This window comes from Acinonyx jubatus, chromosome A2 (assembly GCF_027475565.1).
Source record: "Acinonyx jubatus isolate Ajub_Pintada_27869175 chromosome A2, VMU_Ajub_asm_v1.0, whole genome shotgun sequence".
Lineage (NCBI taxonomy): Eukaryota > Metazoa > Chordata > Mammalia > Carnivora > Felidae > Acinonyx > Acinonyx jubatus.
The window spans coordinates 13,817,483-13,842,160 of record NC_069383.1 but is presented as its reverse complement, the minus strand read 5'-3'; the positions used below and the strand labels follow the sequence as shown (position 1 = coordinate 13,842,160).

Here is a 24,678-nt window from a genome sequence, read left to right as displayed (position 1 = left end):
TCAGTACTACCTACAGTTCCAGGCATGCACTGGGTGTCTTGGAATGTATCCCCCAGAGAGTAGGGGTGGGGTGGGGGGTACTATTACTGAAGAAAAAAAATCATCACATATTCTAACCAAGAGCAGCTGACACTTTACACAGTCCACAATGTAACACAGGTGAGAACTTTGAGATAATTAGAATTTAAGAAAAAATGGATCAATGTAGATTCGTTCCTTCATTTAACAACTATTTAATGAGAGTCCTGTGCCAGGGTTCTAGGCATTGACAGTGCATTTAACCAAAATCCTTGACCTCACAGAAGCTGAGGGAAGTCAAGCATAAAACAAAATACATATGTCAGACGGAGATAAAAAGTTATAAAGAAGGGGCACTTGGGTGGCTCAGTTGGTTGAGCATCCAACTTCAGCTTGGATCATGATCTCACAGTCTTTGAGTCTGAGCCCCATGTCAGGCTGGCTGCTGTTGGTGTGGAGCCCACTTTGGATCCTCTGTCTCACTCTCTCCGCCCCTCCCCGACTTGGGCGCACACGCGTGTACTCTCTCAAGAAAATGATAAATAAGCTCTTAAAACAAAGTTATAAAGAAAAATCTAGCTGTAAAGCAGGAAGGAGGGGGGTGGCTATTAATTCTGTAAAGTAGTCAGAGTTGAAGGGCTCACTGATAAGATGATAAATGAAAAGAGACCTGAGGGAGTGAAGGAGCAAACTCACCATGCAGGTATACAAAAAGAAAACCAGATGGAAAACAAATACAAGGTATTAAGATACAAGAAGAAAGGAGGTGGTAACAGGCTGGCTGCATTCATGACCCCAATTAATGGCTTCCCTGTAGGCATACCTTCTGTTTTCTAATTTGTAGTCCCTTTCCATTCTAATCCTAGGCTTCTCCTAGTGACTTGCTTTAGGCAACAGGATATTAGCAAATATGACCCAAGGAGAAGCTTAAAATGCAAACACAAGCTTCTTCTTGCTTTCCTGCACAACTGACCTTGATTGCTAATATACTTGTGCCTTGCTAAAACACATGTTTGGGCTAGCCTCCTAGAACCAAGTTGTGTCATTCAAGGCCATCCGAGACCAGATAGCCTACCTAGAACCACCAGTTTGGTTACAGAAAAATAAGAAAGCCTAGCCAAGGCGAGCTCAGTCCAGAATAGCCTGTTCACAGACTCGCAATGGTTGTTTTAAGCACTAAGCTTTGGGGTGGTTTGTTACACCATAGATAATTAATACACTGTGTTAGAAGAACAGCACAACAACATACAACAGAACATTCAAAAACTTGTACATAAGTCTTCATAGATGCATTACGCACAATAACCAAGAAGGGGAAACAATCCCAACCATTCATCAGCTAATGAATAAATAAAATGTGGTATATCCATATTCAATGGAATGTTACTTGGCAATAAAAAGAAATAAAATACTGATATATGCTAAAACATGAATAAACTTTGAAATCATACTTCGTGAAGGAAGACTGTCACAAAGGACCACATATTGCATGATTCCGCTTACAGGAAATGTCCAAATTAGTGAAATCTATAGAGGCAAAAATTACTGGTTGCCTGGGACGGAGGAGAATTAAGTGAATAAAGAGACTGAGGGCTGATGGCTACAGGGTGTGGGGTTTCTTTTTTGGAGTGATGAAGATATTCTAAAATTGATTTTGGTGATGATTGTTGCACAACTCTGAACCTAGGAAAAGCCAATGAATTGCACACTTTAAATGGGTAGTTTGTATGGTATGTGGACTCTATCTTAATAATGATTTAAAAAAAAATTTTTTTTAATGTTAATTTTTGAGAGAGACAGAGTGTGAGCGGGGGTGGTGCAGAAAGAGAGGGAGACACAGAATCCGAAGCAGGCTCCAGGCTCCGAGCTGTCAGCACAGAGCCTGACACGGGGCTTGAACCCACGAATCGTGAGATCATGACCTGAGCCGAAGTCGGACGCTCAACCGACTGAGCCACTCAGGTGCCCCAATAATGATTTTTTTTTTTTAAAGTAACATGTTCACTCAGATTTTTTTAATAGCTGCTATACCGAAAATGAACCATTGTGGGAACAAGAGTTGATGCCAAGAACCAAGTGGGAAATGACTGCCAAATGAAATAAGATGCTGCCTTTTACCACACTGACACAGGCAAAGATTCATCATAGCCTGGATATACTACAGAGTCAATAGGTTTGCTGATGAAATGAATGCAGGGTATGATAGAGGGGAGTCATCTTGGACTCTACATTTTTTAACCTAAGTCAATTGAAGACGAAAGAGCCCCAAATCCAAAAGACTGCAGAAGAAATACTGGAGGTGGGACTGAGAGACACAGCATAAAGAAATAAAAAATGTCTATTTTAAACATCCTGAGAGGCCTTTAAACAAACAGAGTAGAGAGCTGAAATAGGAGCTACATATCTTTATCTGGAATTAAATTAAGAGGTCTATGTTGGAGATATAAATTTGGAAGTTGAAAAGTAACATGTTTTTCACTCATTCTAAAAGACACCTAATTTCTTTTGCATTGTAACAGAATTTTTTCCTTCTGGTTGATTTCTAGTTTCATAGCGTTGTGGTCAGAAAAGATGCGTGGTATAACTTCAATCTTTTCGAATTTGTTGGGACTTGTTTTGTGGCCAAAATGTGATCTATTCTGAGAATATTCTGTGTGCACCCAAAAAGATTAAGCATACCTCTGTTTAAGGATAGAATGTTCTGAGTATGTTTGTTAAACCCATCTGGTCCATTGTGTCATTCAAAGCTTCTGTTTTCTGGCTGATTTTCTGTTTGGATGATCTGCCCATGGATGTAAGCAGGATGTTAACGTCCTCTATTATTATTGTGTTACTATCAATTACTTCCTTCATGTTTGTTACTAGCTGCTCTTTGTATTTGGACGCTCTCATGTTGGGTACGTAAACATTTACAATTGTTATCTTTTTGTTAGATTATCCCCTTTATTATTATGCAGTACCCCTTCTTTGTCTCTTGTTACAGTCTTGGTTTTAATGTCTATTTTGTCTAATACAAATATTGCCACCCTGGTTTTCATTTGACATCCATTTGCACGATAAATGTTTCTCCATCCCTTCAATCTGTATGTGTCTTTAGGTCTGAAATGAGTCTCTTACAGGCAGCATATAGAAGGATCTTGTTTTTTATTCATTCTATCACCCTATGACTTTCGGTGGGAGCTTTCAGTCCATTTACATTCAAAGTAATTATTGATAGATATGTACTTATTGCCATTTTTTATACTTGTTTTGTGGTTGTTTTTGTTGTTCTTCTCTTGCCCTCTTTCACGGTTTGCTGGCTTTCTTTAGTGATAACTTTAGATTCCTTTCTCTTTACTTTTTGCATATATATTACTAGTTTTTGATTTGTGATCACCATTCGGTTTATATATAACACCTTCTGCATACAGCAGTCTATATTAAATTGACGTTTGCCTAACTTTGAATCCATTCTTTACTCTTCATCCTCGCCCCCCACCACCACACACACACCTTTTAGGTATATGGTGTCTTATTTTACATCCTTTTACTTTGTGAATCCCTTGACTGATTTTTTATTTTTACACATATACTTATTTTTACTGCTTTTGCATTCTTAGTGTTCTTACTCTTACTCATAGTCTTTCCTTTCTACTCAAAGAGTCCCCTTTATTGTTTCTTATAGGGCTGGTTTAGTCGTCATGACTACTTTAGCTTTTGTTGTCTGAGAAACACTCTCTCTCCTCCTATTCTGAATGAAAGCCTTACTCGGTACAGTATTCTTGGCTTCAGATTTTTTTTCCTTTCAACACTTTGAATATATCAGGCCACTCCCCTGTGGCCTGCAGAGTTTCTGCTGAAAAGTCCAGGGATACCCTTATGGTGTTTCTCTTACATGTAACTGTCTTTTCTCCTGCTGCTTTTAAAATTCTCTTTATCACTGTTTTTTGTCATTTTAATTACCATGCATCTTGGTGTGGACATCCCTGGAATGACTTTGTTGGGGGAACCTCTGTGCCCCCCTGGATCTGGATATCCATTTTTGCCCTCACATTAGAGAAGTTTTCAGCATTATTTCTTCAAGTAAATTTTCTGACCCTTTTCTCTCTCTCCTTCTTCTTCTTCTTCTGAGATCCCTATAATGTGAATGTTATTACACTTGATGGAGTCGCTCAGCTCCTTAAGTCTATCTGCATTTTGCATATTTTTTTCTCTCACCTGCTCAGCTTGATTACTTTCCATTACTCTGTTTTCTGGTCGCTAATTTGCTCCTCTGTTTCCTCTAGCTTGTCATTTATTCCATCTGGTGTACTTTTTATTTCATTGTGTTCTTCATCTCTGCCTAGTTCTTTTTTGATCTCTGTTAAGGTTCTTACTGATGTCCTCCACTCTTTTCTCAAGTCTAGTACCTTTATGATCATTACTTCAAATTCTTTATTAGGCATATTACTTATATCTGTTTTGTTTATTAGCTCTTTTGTTTTGATTTTGCCCTATTCTTTCATCTGGGACACAGGCTACTGTCTCCTCACTTCATCTAACTCTCTGTGTCTGTCTCTGTGTGTTAGAAAATCAGCTGTGTCTCCTGCTCTTGAAAGTAATGGCCTTATGAAGAAGAGATCCTCTAGTGCCCTGCAGTACAATGTCGCCCGTTCACCAGAAACTGGCACTTCAGGGGGTGTCCTATGTGTGTTGCCCAGGCCCTTTTATGCTGGCCACTTTTTTCTTCAGTTGTGGGCAGATGTTCTCTTGCCTGCTGCGAACAGTGTCTGAGCCCCAGCTGAGGTGGTGAGTAGTGTTAACAAGGTGTGCACTGGTGTGTGTGGAATGAGACCTGCTGTGGCTGCCGCCTCCACCAGGACCAGGGGCTGGCCAGGGAAGATATGCAAAGCATGCCAAGCAGGTAGGGGCACAATTTTAACAAGGTGCACCCGGGGCTTCTGCATGGCCCACCACCACCACCTGCCGAGACCGAGGCCCCACAAGACATGTGGGCTGGAAGACATGGTGTTGGCAAGGTCTGGGGGAAGGGACCCGCAGTGCCAGGAATGAGGTAAGGGGACTGACATAAGCATGACTGAAAAGGGCAGATCCACTGAAAGCATGGGGTGGAGCCTGGTGTAAGCATGTTAAGTAGTGAATGTGGAGGCAATGCTGGTTCCCACAGGTGGCTGTGTGTTTATGCTGGGGGTGAGGAGAAGAAGATGGCACCCGCCAGCTCCTCTCTCCCTAGAGAGGTCCCTCAGTGATCTTTGCCCCTTGGGGACATACTCCAAGATGAGTAGCGTACTTTCCCTCCCAGTACGTCCTAGGTGTTTTTCGAACTGCTGCTTCTATGCTATAAGTCTGTGGGCTCTTTGTCTTGCTATCTCTTTAAGAGCAGGTACTCAGCTTCCAATCACCCTCTAGGCTCCCGGAGAGCCAAGCCTACTGATATTAACATTTCAGGCTTTAAGTCCTGCTGGTTTTAAGAACTCGTTAATTCAGCCCCTGGTTTTCAGCACCAAATATTATGGGCATTCGTCCTCCCTCTGCAGGCTCACTGATATTCTGCTTCTCTCCATTCCCTTAGCTGTCAGCTCCCCGGCCCTGTGGGTGGTCCAAGTTCATTTAGCTCCCCACTGCATCTCCACCCTTCCTACCCTCTTCAATGTGGCCTGTTCTCTACTTATAGTTGAGGAGATTGTTCTACTCCTCCTCAGGTCACTTTCTGGGTTATTGATGTTGATGTGTTATCTAGTTGTATCCATGGCACAAGGTGAGCTTAGGGCCCTCTTACTCTTCCACCCTCCCAGCCATCTCTGCATACTGTAGACTTTCTTCTTGTAAGTTTTTATTTAAATTCCAGTTAGTTAGTTCCAGTTATTTAAATTCCAGTTAGACAGTGTAATATTAGTTTCAAGTGTACAATATAGTGATTCAATATAAACTTTTAAGATAACTTTCTTTGATTAAAAAATTAATAATTCTTTCCTCTACATACCTAAGGTATCTATTGTGATATTCAAAAAATAACATGCTCTGTGCTCACTTCAGTAGCACATATACTACTAAAAAAACAATATGCCCTTTTCTGTGAGCTACAACATGAGAATATAAATCTTTATATTAACTTTTAAGAAAATTTAAAATAGAAACAGATTTCAAAAATACCATTCAAAACTACATTTCAAAATTGTATGCTAAATCCTTAAGGAAAAAAGCAATTCTATACTGTCTCATTAATGTTACTAATTTTAGTTTATTTTTGAGAGTCTAACTTTTCTTAATACTGAAAAGGCCTACCTGAAAAGAATACACAGCTCTAAGGTTCCAGATAATCTTAACACTGTAAGTCCTTACAGGCAGCTCTCTTTACTTCTGAGTCTCTGGTGAGCTCATCCTTCTGACTTGGATAACTAGAGTAAAGACTTTGGCCTATTTTTCAACTTGCCTGCTCTAAGTTTCTGCTTTCCTGAACATAGCCGAAACAAAAAAAGGAGAGATAACTGCAAAGAGCATTTCTATGCCTCAGTATGAACCTGTAAGTCTCATGTCTTAGGTTAATTCTCTTAACACAATATTAAAAACATCAGGAAACAATTCAAAATTACTCTGCACAAAGAACCAGCAAAGTCCCCAACCTGCATGGAAAAGACAACCAAATGATACTAACCCCAAGATGACCCAGATGTCAAAGTCATCTAACAACTGTAATAAATATGCTTCAACAAGTGATCAAAAAATATTCTTGGGGCACTAGCTGCTCAGTTGGTACAGCAAAGACTCTTGATCTCAAGGCTGTAAGTCTGAGCCCCACACTGGGTATAGAGATTACTTAAAAATAAAATCTTAAAAGAAATAAGCTAGAGAGCCTCCACACAGTGAAGACAGAAGAATCAACAGAAACTTTACAACTGAACATTTAAATAACAGAAAATTTGAAAACTCATGGTTGGATTCCACACCAGAATGAAAATAGAAGATTCAGTGAACATGAAGATAGATCAACAGAAATTATCCAATCTTAACAGCAGAGGGGAAAAAAAGAATTGAAAATTAAAAAAACATAACTTCAAAGTTCTGTGAGACAACAGTAAGATCTAACAGATGTGTCACTGAACTCCAAATGGAGAGGAAAGTGAAGCAAAAACAAGAACAAAAACAAAAAAAAATTGGAGAAATAATGGTTGAAATCTTCCCAAATTTGACAAAACGTGTAAGATTCTGAAATGATAGTAAATCCCAAAATGGATAAATACACAGAAATAAACATATACTTCATTAAATGTTGAAAACCAAGACAAATTATCTTGCAAGCAGACAAATAAAAATTACCCATAAACTATAAGAAAACAACATTTCATGGGGCGCCTGGATGGCTCAGTCGGTTAAGCCTCTAACTTCAGCTCAGGTCACAATCTTGTGGTTTGTGAGTTCAAGCCCTGTGTCGTGCTCTGTGCTGACAGCTCAGAGCCTGGAGCCTGCTTCGGATTCTGTGTCTCCCTCTCACTTTGCCCCTCCCCAGCTCATGCTCTGTCTCTATGTCTTTCTCAAAAATAAAATAGGGGCGCCTGGGTGGCGCAGTCGGTTAAGCGTCCGACTTCAGCCAGGTCACCATCTCGCGGTCCGTGAGTTCGAGCCCCGCGTCGGGCTCTGGGCTGATGGCTCAGAGCCTGGAGCCTGTTTCTGATTCTGTGTCTCCTTCTCTCTCTGCCCCTCCCCCGTTCATGCTCTGTCTCTCTCTGTCCCAAAAATAAATAAAAACGTTGAAAAACAAAGAAAAAAAAAAGAAAAAAGAAAATAAAACATCAACAAAAAAATTTTAAAAAACAACAACAGAAAACAACATTTCAGATGACTACAGATTTCTCATCAGAAGTAAGTAGCATAACATTTTCAAGGGCTGAAAGAAAAGAACTGACAACCTAGAATTCTATATCTGGTAAAAATATCTTTGAGGATTAAGTAAAACAAAGATATTTTCAGATAAATGAAAACTAAGAGTATTTGTTGTCAACAGACCTGCTCTATAAGAATTGCTACCAGAAATGGCAAATGTCTAGGTAAATATAATACATGGGGACACCTGTGTGGCTCAGTCAGTTAAGCGTCTGACTTCAGCTCAGGTCATGATCTCACAGTTCATGGGTTCGAGCCCCATGTCGGACAATCTGCTGACAGCTCAGAGGCTGGAGCCTGCTTCAGATTCTGTCTCCCCCTCTCTCTGCCACTCCCCCACTCATGCTCTCTCTCATAAATAAACATTAATATATATATATATATACACACATATATATGTGGATTTATTATATATATATAAATATAAATACACGAATCCTCTAGTCTTACATTGTTTTTTTTTAAGTTTATTTACTTATTTTGAGAGAGAGAGAGAGAGAGAGAGAGAGAGACAGACTCCCAAGCAGGCTTTGTGCTGTCAGCACAGAGCCTGATGTGGGGCTTGAACCCACAAAACCGTGAGATCATGACCTGAACCAAAACCAAGAGTCAGACACTTAACCGAGTGAGTCACCCAGGCACCCCGTCTTACATTCTTTAAATATGTTTAATAGTTGAAAGGAAAATTGATAACATTGCCTAATGGGGCTTTGTATGAAAACAAAGGTAACATGCAAGTTGACAGTAACAAAAGGGGGGGGCAGAAGGATAAAAACAGCTATATAGTGGTAACATTTCCATAATCCATCTAAGGGGATACAAAATTTATTCTAAGCAGACACTGAAAACTTTAGTTGTATATTATAATCTCCAGAGTAATCACTAAAGAAAAACTATATAAACACAGGATTACCACACTAAGGAAATTTAAAATAGAATACTAAAAAATATACACAGAATCCAAAAGAAAGCAGGAGAGGAGAAAGAGAATAATTAAAAACAGAGAAAACTAACATAAAACAAATTACTAAACTGGTAAACCTAGATCCAAACATATCAATAATTATATTAAATGTAAATGGGTCTACAGATACAAATTAAGAGATAATGACTGTCAGAAGAGATTACAAAATATCCAACTATATGATGTCTACAAACAACTCAGGGAGGATAAAAGGATGGGGAAATATATATATCATACAAACTATTATCAAAAGAAAGCTTGGGATGTCCACTCTCGCCACTGTTATTCAACATAGTATTGGAAGTCTTAGCCTCTGCAATCAGACAACACAAAGAAATAAAAGGCATCCAAATCGGCCAGGAGGCGGTCAAACTTTCACTCTTCACAGATGACATGATACTCTATATGGAAAACCCAAAAGATTCCACCAAAAAACTGCTAGAACTTATTCATGAATTCTACTTGCAAAGTTGCAGGATATAAAATCAATGCACAGAAATCGTTTGCATTCCTATACACCACCAATGAAGCGACAGAAAGAGAAATCAAGGAATCAATCCCATTTACAATTGCACCAAAAACCATAAAATACCTAGGAATAAATCTAACCAAAGAGGTGAAAAATCTATACACTGAAAACTATAGAAAGCTGATGAAAGAAATTGAAGAAGACACAAAGAAATGGAAAAAGATTCCATGCTCCTGGATAGGAAGAACAAATATTGTTAAAATGTTGATACTACCCAAAGCAATCTCCATATTCAATGTAACACCAGCATTCTTCACACAGCTAGAACAAATAATCCTAAAATTTGTATGCAACCAGAAAAGACCCCGAATAGCCAAAGCAATCTTGAAAAAGAAAACCAAAGCAGGAGGCATCACAATCCTGGACTTCAAGCTATACTACAAAGCTGTAATCATCAAGACAGTATGGTACTGGCAGAACAGACACTCAGATCAAGGGAATAGAATAGAGAACCCAGAAATGGACCCACAAACATGTGGCCAACTAATCTTTGACAAAGCAGAAAAGAATATCCAATGGAATAAAGACAGTCTCTTCAGCAAGTGGTGCTGGGAAAACTGGACAGCGACATGCAGAAGAACGAACCTGGACCACTTTCTTACACCATACACAAAAATAAACTCAAAGTGGATGAAAGACCTCAATGTAAGACAGGAAGCCATCAAAATCCTTGAGGACAAAGCAGGCAAAAACCTCTTTGATCTTGCCCGCAGCAATTTCTTACTCAACACGTCTCCGGAGGCAAGGGAAGTAAAAGCAAAAATGAACTATTAGGACCTCATCAAAATAAAAAGCTTCTGCACAGCGAAGGAAACAATCAGCAAAACTAAAAGGCAACCAACAGAATGGGAGAAGATATTTGGAAATGACATATCAGATAAACGGTTAGTATCCAAAATCTACAAAGAACTTATCAAACTCAACACCCAGAAAACAAATAATCCAGTGAAGAAATGGCAAAAGACATGAATGGACACTTCTCCAAAGAAGACATCCAGATGGCCAACCGACACATGAAAAAATGCTCAACATCACTCATCATCAGGGAAATACAAATCAAAACCACAATAACATACCACCTTACACCTGTCAGAATGGCTAACATTAACAACTCAGGCAACAACAGATGTTGGCAAAGATGCGGAGAAAGAGGATCTCTTTTGCATTTTTGGTGGGAATGCAAGCTGGTTACAGCCACTCTGGAAAACAGTATGGAGGTTCCTCAAAAAACTAAAAATAGAACTACCCTACGACCCAGAAATTGCAATACTAGGCATTTATCCAAGGGATACAGGTGTGCTGTTTCAAAGGGACACATGCACCCCCATGTTTATAGCAGCACTATCAACAATAGCCAAAGTATGGAAAGAGCCCAAATGTCCATCGATGGATGAATGGATAAAGATGTGGTTTATATATACAATGGAGTATTACTCGGCAATCAAAAAGAATGAAATCTTGCCATGTGCAACCACATGGATGGAACTGGAGGGTATTATGCTAAGTGAAATTAGTCAGAGAAAGACAAAAATCATATGACTTCACTCATATGAGGACTTTAAGAGACAAAACAGATGAACATAAGGGAAGGGAAACAAAAATAATATAAAAACAGGGAGGGGGAAAAAACAAAAGAGACTCATAAATATGGAGAACAAACAGGATTGCTGGAGGGGTTGTGGGAGAAGGGATGGGCTAAATGGGTACGGGGCACTAAGGAATCTACTGACATCATTGCTTCACTATATACTAACTAATTTGGATGTAAATTTTAAAAAATAAAAAAAAGTTAAATCAAAAAAAGAAAGCTTTACTATGTTAATATCAGATAAAATAGACTACAAGGAAAAAAAAAGGAGAAAAAGTGACACCACATAGTGATAAAAGGGTCAATTCACTAAGAGACAAGTATTCCCACCAACAAAGCTTTAAAAATCATAGGGGTGCTGGGTGGCTCAGTCAGTTAAGCATCCGACTTCAGCTCAGGTCATGATCTCACAGTTCGTGAGTTTGAGTCCCGCATCGGGCTCTGTGCTGACAGCTCAAAGCCTGGAGCCTGCTTCAGGTGCTGTGTCTCCCTCTCTCTCTGCCCCTCCTCCACCCATGCTCGCTCTCTCTCTCTCAAAAATAAATAAACATTAAAAAAATTTTTTTAAACATTAAATAAAAACTTAGAACATGAAAGGAAAACAGACAAATTCACAATTGTACTGGACTTCAACACTCCTCTTTCAGCAACAGAACGAGCAGAAAGATCAGTAAGGATATAGAAAAAAATAAACAACTTCTTCAGCCCACTGGATCAAATTATCTTAAAAACATAACACTTGACTTAACAATAGCAGAATACAAATTTTTGTTAAATGCACACAGAATATTTACCAAGATACATGATATTATTCTAAATCATAAAACAAACCTTCAAAGTTTTAAAAAATACAAACTTATCTCTAACCATAACAGAATTAAACTAGAAACATAAAGATAATCAGAAAATCTCCAAACACTTGGAAATAAAACAACACACTTCTTAACAATGCCTGGGTCAAAGAGGAGGCCTCAAAACCACAAAGCAACAGCCTTCAAAAGCACAGACGCAAAAATCATTAACAATATTTTGATGAACAATCCAGTAATTATAAAAAGAAGTAAAAATGAAAATGCAACATACTGAGTTTGTAAATTGCAGCTAAAGTATGACTTAAAGGTGACTTTATGCCATTAAAATTATATCATTTATTAGAAAATAAAAATGGTCTCAAATTCACCTCAAGGAACTAGAGAAAAAGCAAAATAAACCCAAAGAAAAGGAAGACAGATACAGAGGAGAAATCAGTTAAATTGTAAACAGGGAAGGAAATACTTTTAACAAATTACACTGTTAAATAAGACAACAGGCTAAAAATGGAGTCCCTTGTGCTAAGCCCACATCCCCAAACCAAGACTTAATATCTGACATAACTGTAGTTTTGGTCTTTCCCAGGAATGTAAGCTTACCCAGTCAGCCTGGAATACCCAGTTAGTAATTTGTAGACCCCTGCTGTCTCCCACAAAGAAAGTGACCTTGCCTGGAAAATATTAGCTCTTTGCTAGAATAGCTTCTTTGTCCTACCTCCTTCCGCCTATAAAAGTCTTCCATTGTGCACAGCTCTTTGTAGCTCCTTTCTATCTGCTAGATGCAACGCTGCCCAATTCATGAATTGTTGAATAAGGCTAATAAAATATTTATTTATTTATTTATTTACTTAGAGAAAGTAAGCAAGCATAAGCAGGGGAGAAGGAGTTGGGGGTGGGGGATGGAGGGGAGGAGGGAGGAGGGAATCTTAAGCAGGCTCCAGGCTCAGTGTGGAATCTGACACAGGGCTTGATCCCAAAACCCTGGGATCCTCACCTGAGCTGAAATCAAGAGTCGAACACTCAACCAAGCTACCCAGATGCCCTGGCTAATAAAATCTTTAAAATTTACTCAATTGGTTTTTGTTTTTTAACAAACCAAAGCTAGTTCTTTGAAAACATAAATTTATAGATCTCTAATGAGAATGAAAAAGAAAAAGGAGAAGATATAAATTACCGGCATTAGTAATGAAAGAAAAATAAACTATAGACCCTCAAAGATATTTAGACGTTGATAATAAGAGAATACTATGAAAAATTCAAGATGTACATAAATTCCAAATCTTAGAAGAAGTCAACCAATTCCTCAAAAACCATACACACACACACAATATCTCCCACAAGGTGGAAGAGATCATCTTAATGTTCCTCAAACCATGAAGGAAACTAAAAAAATATTTTATAAACCTTCCTAAAAAGAAATCTCTAGATCCAAATGATTTCAGTGACAAACGCTACAAAATGTTTTAAAAAATAAAAAATGAGACTAATTCTATACAATGTTCTTCAAAAATAGGAGGAAACCTTTTCCAACTCACTTTTTGAGGCCAGCATTACCCTTATACCATCATGAAAGACCATACTAAAAAAAAAAAAAAAATTAACTACACACCCATATCCCTTTTGAAAATAGATGTAAAGTCAAAGAAATTACAAGGCACATTAGAAAATACTTTCAGATGGGGAGCCTGGGTGGCTCAGTCAGTTAAGCAACGACTTCAGCTCAGGTCATGATCTCACAGTTTGTGAGTTCGAGCCCCACGTCGGGCTCTGTGCTGTCAGCTCAGAGCCTGGAGACTGCTTCGGATTCTGTGTCTCCCTCTCTCTCTGCCTTTCCCCTGCTCACACTCTGTCTGTCTCTCTCTCTCTCTCTCAAAAATAAATAAAAAACATTAAAAAAACTCTTTAAAAAAATACTTTCAGAGAAATGAAAATGAAAACATAACATATTAAGAAACCTGATGGGATACAGCAAAAGCAGTGCCTCGTAGCAAATTTATACTATAAATGCCGATGCCTACCTCACATGATAGATGAAAATTAACTCAAAACGGATAAATGACCTAAACATGAGAGCTAAAATTATAAATTCTTAGAATAAAACAGGGGTAAATCTTAATGACCTTGGATTTGACAATGGATTCTTACTTATGACACCAAAGCACAAAAGAAAAAAACTGGATTTCAACAAAATAAAAAATATTTGTGTAGAGGACATTATCCAGAAAGTAAAAAGACAATCTACAGAAGGGAAGAAGATATTTGCACATCTTGTATCTGATAAAGGTCTGGTATCCAGAAGACAGAAAGAACTCAAAAACAAAGACTACTCAATTAAAAAATGGGGAAACTACTTTAACAGATATTTCTTCAAAGATATACAAAAAAAGCCAACAAATACATAAAAAGATGCTCAAAATCATGAATCAACAGGGAAATGCAAATCAAAATCACAATGTGTTTTCATCTCACATCTACTAGAATGGTTATTATTTAAAGGTACACACACATAAAACAACAAGTGTTGGTGAGAATATGAAGAAACTGGAACCCTCATGCACTGCTGATGGGAATGTAAAACGATGCAGCTGCTGTACCAAGTTTGCTGGTTCCTCAAAACAACAACAAAAAAAACAACACAGAATTACCGTGTGACCCAGCAATTCCACTCCTAGGTATACACCTAAAATAAGTGAAAACAGGTACCCAAATACAAGTACACCAATATTCATAGCAGCACTATTCACAACAGCCAAAAGTTGTAAGTAATCCCCAAACATCCATCAATGGATGAATGGATAAACAAATTGTGGTATAGGACAATGGAATGTTATTCACCCATAAAAAGGAAAGTACAACGTAGATAATCCTGGAAAACATTATGCTAAGTGAAAGAAACCAGACACAAAAGGTCATATATTTTATGATTCCATTTGTATAAAATATTAAGAATAGATACATCCATGGTAACAGAAAGCAAACTGGTGACCTTCGGAGGTTGGGAGAGAGAAGAATGGAGAAAAATTGCTTAGTTGGTACATGGTTTTATTTTAGAGTGATGAATGTATTTTGAACTAGACATCAGTGGTGGTTGTACAACATGGTGAATATACTAAATGCCACTGAATTTTTCACTTTAAAGTGGCTTATGTTATGTGTATTTCACCTCAATTTACAAAAAAAAAAAAAAAAGGAATGGAGGACTGACACATGTGACAACATAAATGAACTTTCAAAGTATTATATTAAGTAAATGAAGACAGACATTAAAGGGCACATATTGTATGATTCCTTTTATAGGAAATACCCAGAACAGGCAAATCTATAGACACAGAAAGAATGGTGGATGCCAGGGGACTGAAAAAGAGAGAGAACTGGAACTGACAGCTAATGGGAATAGGGGCTTTTTCTGGAGTAGCAAAAATGTTCTGGACTTACTGATGATGGTTACACAACCTTGTGAGTATACTAAAATCTACGGACTTGTATACTTTAGAAGGACAATTTTTATGGCATGTGAATTATATCTCACTTAAAATAACCTTAGAATGGGGGAGGGGAGAAAGCTAAGGATCAGTATTTAGAAAACTAATTATGTATTAGAACATATAGGAAATCTCAGGAATGTCAATATGTAGATACTTATAGCCTTCTTCTCTAACCATAAGATAGCCAAACTGTAAATTAAGAATAAAATTACAGCAGGGGCACCTGGCTGGTTCAGTCAATAGAGCATCTGACTCTTAATCCCAGAGTCATGAATTCAAGGCCCGTGTTGGGTGTGGAGCCTACTTGAAAAAAAAAAAACTGAAATTATAGCTAAAAAATAAAAATCAATCAGTCAGTCAAACAAACCTATGAATCCAGGCACTGGGAAGTTTTTTAAAAACTCAACTTCCAGGGGTGCCTGAGTGGCTCTGTCAGTTGAGCGTGAGACTTTGGCTTAGGTCATGATCTCATGGCTCATGAGTTCGAGTCCTGCATTGGGCTCTGTGCTGACAACTCAGAGCCTGAAGCCTACTTCAGATTGTCTCCCTCTCTCTCTGCCCATGCCCACTCGCGGGCATGCTCTCTCTCGCGCGCTCTCTCTCTCTCTCTGTCAAATATAAACATTAAAAATAAATAAAAAATAATATAAAACAACCAAGAAAAAACATTCAACTTCCAAATACCTCCTGACTTAAAGAAAAATCCACAACTGAAAGTACAATATTCAGAATTGATTGATAATTACACACTGCATATCAACACTTATGGGAGGGAGCCAAAGCAATATTTAAAAGAGAAAATCAATAGCCTCAAATGTACTTATTAGGGGAAAAAAATCAATCTGAAAATAAACTGATGTACGATAGAACAATAATCACAACAAAAAACCCTGAGAAAAAATAAATATAGTAACAGGAATTAACAAAAAGAGCAAACAAAAATTAAGTGCATTAAGTTAAATAAACTAAGGATTAATTCGTTGAAGAAATTAATAATATTGATCAATACCCTGAAAATCTCAAAAATAAAATAAAATACATTAAGAATCAGAAAGGTAAAACACATGGAGATAAAGATTAAAGACACTGACGGCAGTATTATACACAATCTCAATAAATTGAAAATTTGGTTGAAATAGACATTTATATAAAAATCTAAATTGCCAAAATCAACTCAAAAAGCCTTATAAAACCTAATTAGGACAGTAAGCCCGTAGAGAATCTAAAAGGTTGTCAAAGTTCTATCCAAAAGAAATACCAGGGCGCAAGGATGACAGGTGCCATCGTAACTTCCTCCAAGGTCTGCAGGTGCCAAGCAAACTGGAGTTCTCTAACTTTAGTAAACAACTGGCACATATATTCAGGTAGTTTTGTACCAAACTCAGACTTAAATCCCTCTTTTGACTAAGGGAGTTAGTAAAATACCTGTATTCAGGTATTTCCTATCATACATACACACAATAACACAGAAAACAATAAACAGATGAATGAACAGATTGAGATGCCACATTTATGATTATGCCAGACTGAAAACCATCCAACAACTTTCTCTTACTACCTGACAGAAGAGGACAAGTGTCAATTTCTCTAATAATTCAAAATATTGAAAGGAAAGGTAAATTTTTTGCTTTTTCTACTATTTATCTACTTATTATATTATTAAAAGTTAAAGTCAAGTGGGAATGCAAGCTGGTGCAGCCACTCTGGAAACAGTATGGAGGTTCCTCAAAAAACTAACAATAGAACTACCCTACGACCCAGCAATTGCACTACTAGGTATTTATCCAAGGGATACAGGTGTGCTGTTTCGAAGGGACATATGCACCCCCATGTTTATAGAAGCACTATCAACAATAGCCAAAGTATGGAGAGAGAGAGAGAGAGATATATATATATATATATATATAGCCAAAGTGTGTGTGTGTGTGTGTGTGTGTATATATATATATATAATAGCCAAAGTGTGTGTGTGTGTATACACACACACACACACACACACACACACACACACACTGGAGTATTACTCAGCAATCAAAAAGAATGAAATCTTACCATTTGCAACTACGTGGATGGAACTGGAGGGGATTATGCTAAGTGAAATTAGTCAGAGAAAGACAAAAATCATATGACTTCACTCATATGAGGGCTTTAAGAGACAAAACAGATGAACATAAGGGAAGGGAAACAAAAATAATATAAAAACAGGGAGGGGGACAAAACGTAAGAGACTCATAAATATGGAGAACATCAGAGGGTTACTAGAGGGGGTATGGGAGGGGGGATGGGCTAAATGGGTAAGGGGCACTAGGGAATCTACTCCCGAAATCATTGTTGCACTATATGCTAACTAATTTGGGTGTAAATTAAAAATAAATTAAATTAAAAAAATTAAAAAAGTTTTTAAAAAGTTAAAGTCAAGGGTGCCTGGGTGGCTCAGTTGGTTAAGCATCCAACTCTTGGCTTTGGTTAAGGTCATGATCTCATGGTTCATGAGTTCAAGCCCCACATCAGGCTCTCTGCTGTCAGCACAGAGCCTGCTTCTGATCCTCTGTTCCCCCCCTGTCTGCCCCTCCCACATTTGAGCTGTCTCTCTCAAAATGAATAAACTTAAAAAAAAATAAGTTAAATTCAAAAGTTTTCCCTAGATCAAAAATATTCTGGGCATTGATTAAATAAATGTTCTTTATTTTTTCCAATATAAAGAATATATAATTTACATAATCAGTATAGCAAAAATATATACAACTTAAAAAGCTGACAGCAGGGTGCTTGGGTGGCTCAGTAGAGTAAGCAGCTGACTCTGGGTTTCTGCTCAGGTCATGATTTCACAGTTTATGAATTCAAGCCCCACACTGGGCTCTGTGCTGACAGTGCAGAGCCTGCTTTGGATTCTCTCTCTCCCTCTGTCTCTGCCCCTCTCCTGCTCTTTCTCTCTCAAAAAAAAAAAAAAAAAAAACTAAAAAAGGGGGTGGTGGCGGGAGGTGTCTGGGGGCTCAGTTGGTTGTGCATTCGACTCTTGATTTTTGGCTCAAGGGATCCCAAGGGATCAAGCCTGAGCTAGGCTCCATGCTCAGCATTGAGCTTGCTTAAGATTCTCTCCCCCTCTCTCCCTCTAACTCTCACATACATGCACTCTCTCTAAAATCATCATCATCATCATCAAAGTCCACCAACTGTATAAACTGTATAAAGTTGGCTTTATACAGACAAACTCAGAAATAACACACAGAAACTACTGACAGTGGTTACATGTGAGAGGTAAGACTAGAGCTCTGTCAGAATGGAAATTAAAGTTGCCCTTCGGTGCATATGCTTTTGTATTTTTTTTAATTTTTTGGCAATTTTCAATAAAATACTAGCTACAAAATTTTTAAAGCCATAATGAATCAGTGCAGTCAACTCTATTAACAGTTTTTGTGGGTTTTTTTTTTGTTTTGTTTTTTGCATTTCAAGACCAAGTTTTAAACTGGTAAGAACAGATACTACACTTGATCTTAGCCAAAAAGCTGAGAAACAATCAAGACCAAGTTTTAATCAGGTAAAGAATTTATCTAATTAAAGCTAAGTTTAAAATATATTCAAATGTAAAGGTTAATGATAAAATCTGCTTAACTACTGAAATTTAGTTAATTAAATAAGTAAAATTTCTAAAGTAATATTCACACATCAGATAAATCTGATTCTTACAGAACATTTTGGGGTTATTTTTGGTGGGTCCAGTGTATGCCATCCTACTTTAACATTTAAGGAGAATTTTCATTCTTTTTTTAAACTTTTACTATTTTTAAAAAATTTTTATTTATTTATTTTTATTTTTGAGTGTGAGCAACCAAGCGGGGGCAGGGGGAAGGGCAAGAGGGAAGGAGGGAGAGAGAATGAATCTTAAGCAGCCTCCATGCTCTCGGCACAGAGCCTGACACAGGGCTCCATCTCATGACCTGAGATGAAATCAAGAGTCAGATGCTCAACCAACAGAGTCACCCAGGTGCCCCTAAGGAGAATTTTCAATACTAATACACATTCATGAGTATTTTATGATCTTACACATATTTTAGAAATAAGCCACCTAGCTATGGATCACACAACAAAAAAGTAGTCCAAAACGAAGACATTTTGACATTTCTAAAGATACATCCATCAGTCTACATCTAACATTCTAAACTGGAAAGTTTTTATATTTGGCAAGCAAAACACCAATCCATTCCCATTTCGTCTACAGACTTAACAGACAGACACACAGACACACACACCCCTTGTTCCACAAAAATCAAATAAGGACATTAAAAAAAAATCAGTTTGTAATTTTCCCTCCCACCTTCACCCCAATCCTATGACTCTGAAGTAATCAATGTTAACACTTTGAGTCATACTCTTCCATATTTTTCTCTCTGCCTTTCTTCTGTTCTTCTTAAAAACAAAACCAAGATTATACTTTATATATCATTACTTGGCAACTATCATTGTTCTGGTAATTTTGTGTTCAAGTTTACTCAACCATGTATTGAGACATTCACATTCTGGTTGTTGGCACATTTTGCTGAATAATGCTGCAATACACAATAGTTATACAGTTATCCATTTGCCAGGGCTTTTATTTCTGTGGGATAGATTCCCTAAAGGGCAATTAATTGCTGGATCAAAGGATGGACACACATGCACACAGCTTCTCAAATCTGTAACAGACATTAACATGTACTTTTGCAAAAGGTTTTAGAAATTCTCAATCCTTATCAGTACCCGTATCTCAATCCTATCAGCACCTCAGCCCTATCATACCCAAACAGGTGCTGATAGGATGCTGAGAGACACTGAAAGGATTTTCCTATATTCCAGCTAGTACCTGATGTCATTTTTTTTTTTTTTTTGCTACCACACAGATGGAAAAACAATAATCTTGCTGTTAATACCAACTTCCTTTTCTACTACTAATGAGATTTGAGTATCTACTCAGATATTATGAAATCTGCATGTCTTCTTTTATGAATTATATAGGTTTGTATCTTTTGTCCATTTTTAATGTAGTCATTTTCTTAACAATTTGTGAGAGCTCTCTGTATAGCAGAACTGTTAATCCTGTGTTATGTGTCAGTTTTGCCATTGTAATCATCTTTTTCTTTTATGTGCATACTATTTTCTTATAAAAATCTTAAATTTTTATATATTCAGGTGTGTCAATCTTCTCCTTTATACTTCTTGGATTTCCTAACTTGCTTAGTTCTGCTCCATCCCCCAAATTGAAGAAAGCACTAGGGCTCTGTAGTGGCTAAAAGCATGGGCTTTGTAGTCATAATACTTTGATTTAAATCTTAATTCACCACTGGAGCACCTGAGTGGATCAGTTGGTTAAGCATCTGACTTCAACTCAGGTCATGATTTCATGGTTCGTGGGTTCGAGCCCCACATCGGGCTTTGCGCTGACAGTGTGGAGCCTGTTTGGGATTCTTGCTCTCTCCTCTCTCTCTGTCCCTCCCCTGCTTGTGCTTTTTCTCTCTCAAAATAATTTTTTAAAAAGAGATAATTACCTCTTAAAAAAAAAAATCTTAATTCACCACTAACCAGTCCTGAATACTTGGCCAAGTTTCTAAATTTCTCAACTACAAAATGGAAATGATGAGAGTACCTACTTCATAAGGTAGTTAGGGGAGAAATTAAATTAATATATGTCAAAACCTTAGAGTAAAACATACAGAATTACTTAAAATGCTTGTGTTTATTATTTTAAGTTGGATCTAGGATTAACAATGGTCTTCAAAGTCTACCATGTACAAAATCACTAAAACAGCTGGTTAGAATATAGCTTGCAGAGCCTCATGCCCAGAGTTTCTGTTTCAGTAGGTCTGCAATAGGGCCTACATTTTTTAATTTTTTTTTCAACTTTTTTTTTTTTTTAATTTATTTTTGGGACAGAGAGAGACAGAGCATGAACGGGGGAGGGGCAGAGAGAGAGGGAGACACAGAATCGGAAACAGGCTCCAGGCTCTGAGCCATCAGCCCAGAGCCTGACGCGGGGCTCGAACTCACGGACCGCGAGATCGTGACCTGGCTGAAGTGGGACGCTTAACCGACTGCGCCACCCAGGCGCCCCGGACCTACATTTTTTTAAAAAGGCATTTCCAGGTAATGCTGCTGCCACTGGTATAGGCACCTCACTTTCAGAATCACTTATTTAGAATTAAAATAACATTTTTTAATTTCTAAAAGGTTAACATTACAGTATATGGGATCAACATCTATAGATGTTGATTTCCACTTTTAATCATGTCTCTTTAGTGTACAGATAGTGTATATGGGGGATGTATATACTTTGGTTCCATTCTTGTCTGAAAATACCTTGGCCAGATATGGGATTCTTAAACACACTTTCTTCTCTCAGTGTTGCCAATGTTGACTTATCTTCCCTTTCTGTTCTGTCTACAAGCTTATGATCATCTCTCTTCCTGATATTCAGGAATCTCAACTGGAAATGTAACTTTTGCTTGTTATTCTATCTTTCGACATACAGATTCAAGTCTTTCTACAGCTCAGATACAGTCTTCTATTATTTAACTAATTTTTACTTCTCTGCTTTTTTCCTTCTAGAAATCCTTTAATTCATGTATTAGATTTCCAGAGTATATATTCTATATTACTCACATTTTTACTCATGGATTCTGTTTCTGTGTATTTTCACTTTTTTCATTGTCAAAAACTGATTAATCTAACTCATGTACCCAACACTGTTCAAGGCTCTCGCCTCATAGCAGTGAACAAAATCCCCACCCTCACAGAGTATATATTCAGGTAGGAGACCAAAACAGGAAAACAAACATGTCACTTAATTTCCAACAGTGACAAGTGCTTGGAGGAAAATTCAGTCTAAGTAAGGGACAGGGGGTAGGGAACAAGCTCTTAGAGCAGTTTGCTGTTAAGAAAGGTCTCATCAAAGAGGTGGTGACATTTGAACATTTGAATGAAGTGAGGAAGCTTGGAAGAATACCCTTCGGCCATAGGAAAAAATACCAGCTGCTGAAAAAAGCCCTAGGTTAGAAGGGTGCTTGGAGATTACAAAGAACAAGAAAGCCAATGTAGCTAGTGTTAAGAAAATGCTGATAGTGCAAAACAACAGTTCTCAAACTTTTTGGTCTCAGGATTGCTTTAAACTTTTTTTTTTTTTAAGTTTATGTATTTATTTTTTGAGAGTGAGAGTGAGCAGAGGAGGGGCAGAGACAGAGGGAAAGAGAGAGAATCCCAAGCAGGCCCCATACTGTCAGCGCAGAGCCTGATGCAGGGCTCAAACTCATGAACCGTGAGATCATGACCTGAACCAAAACCAAGAGTCAGATGCTTAACCGATAAGCCCCACCCAGGCACCCCAGGATCGCTTTACACTCTTAACAATTATTGAGGATCTCTAAAAACTTTGGTTATGTGGGCTATATCTGTTAATATTTGCCACACTGGAAAATAAGACTGAGAAATTGTAAAAATATTAATTTAGTAGGAAATCCATCATGTAACACAAATTATTTTTAAAGTCCAAAACAAAAGATTTAGTGAGAAGGATGTCAGTGTTTTACATCTTTGCAATTCTTTTTAATGACTAGCTTAATAAAAGATAGCTGGATTCTCATATGACTTTGCATTAATCTGTAGCAATAAAACACATTAATGAACAACTGGAAACTCTGAAAAATTAACATATTAGTATTTTTATAAAAAGTTTTTACAAAATATCATAATTATTTTATAAAAATAGTTTTGGCCTTGTGGATCCTCCAAAAGAGCCTTGGCGGCCTCTAGCTGTCCCTGGACTACATTTTGAGAATCACTAGTTATTTTATTTTGTTAATGATATTTTTAATGTTTACTTTTGAGACAGAGAGAGAGAGCAGGGGAGGGACACAGAGAGGAGAGAGAGTATCCAAAGCAGGCTCTGCACTGACAACACAGAACACCATGTGGGGCTCGAACTCACAAACCATGACCTGAGCTGATGTTGGATGTTTAACCAACTGAGCCACCCAGGCGCCCCGAGAATCACTAGTTTAAAAGATGAAGTGACAGAGGCTGGCAAGAGTCAGATTATATAGATCTTGAAAACCATACAAAGTCTAGGTTCCATTTTAAGTGTGGTTTTGTGAGCAAAGAAATAACATAAATTACGTTTTAAGTGATCACTCCCATTGCCATGTAGAGACCACAACGCAAGGGGGCAAGACCATTTATATACAGGTTATTGTTATTGGACAGAGGAAAGTAGCTAAGACTGACATGGTAGCAACGAAAGCAGTGAGAAATGGTATGGTTCAAGATATATTTCAAAAGTAGTGCCAATGGAATTCACTAGAAGATTGGATCCTGGATATGAAGAAAAAAATATCTTACTCGATCTTGTAGAACAAAAATTTGGTTCTTAGCAGTGATTTCTCTTTTTCAGTTTGTCTCTGAAATTTATGCACTTGGAAATTAATTCAAGAGAAAATTCTCTTGGATCTATGGCTGAAATATATCATGTATCAGATTACTTTGTATCACTTCCCCTGTTACCACTCTAGTCTAAGTCATCTTCCTCCTTTCCCTAGAATCTCTCATGATTTGTTCACTCAACTCACAGATGATTAGAGTAAAAAGAAAACAGGTGGTTATGGATAATGCATTATTAGTATTGTTGAGACATGAAAAAACACATGGAACTCCACTCAGCACATTAATCAAACATTATATCAAAATATAGGTATAGGAGAATACATTAATATGTTTTAAATTAAAATGTGGTGTTTATATTTTAATATCCTTAAAATTTGTCCAGTTAAACTATCTTCAATTAACAACCAACTGCTGGCACTGATTGCATAATATAAGCATCTACTTAAATACCAAGTGTGAATAGCAACATACTTTTCACTTGCTCTTACTACAAATGACATCTCAATTTAGTCGCCTATAAATTCAAAGATCACAGCTATCGAGATAATACACATTAATAATCTACGAAAATTCAAACCTTAAGTTGATAAAAAATCTTCAAACGAGAAAGAAGTTTTATGAGATAATTACACAGGTAGTTTCTGTAAAGCTTTCTAGTTGTAAAAAGAACAGAAAGTCTACAGCCCTTTCTGTTTAAAATGTAAGCAAATTTGGGGCCCCTGGGTGGCTCAGTCAGTTGAGTGTCCGACTCTTGGTTTCGGCTCAGGTCATGACCTCACAGTTTCGAGGGGTCGAGCCCCACATTGGGCCCTCCGCTAGCAACACAGAACCTGCTCGGCATTCTCTTTTTCCCTCTGTCTCTCTGCCCCTCTCCTGCTCACACGTTATCTCTGTCTCTCTCAAAAAATAAGTAAATAAACTTAAAAAATTTTTTTAAATGTAAGCAAGCTCTAGATCCAGACCTCTGTGTTGCTCTAGCCAACTTTTGTTGATTTAAAAAAAAATTTTTTTTCATGTTT

The 24,678-nt window shown here is 37.5% G+C and overlaps 1 protein-coding gene and 1 pseudogene across 5 annotated transcripts in view; both read right to left on the bottom strand.

Moving 5' to 3' along the window:
• Positions 1–24,678, bottom strand: part of BRAF (B-Raf proto-oncogene, serine/threonine kinase) — a 161,614-nt gene that overhangs the window by 100,134 nt on the left and 36,802 nt on the right. The gene's annotated exons all lie outside the window — the stretch shown is intronic.
• Positions 18,669–18,771, bottom strand: LOC113604281 (uncharacterized; annotated as a pseudogene).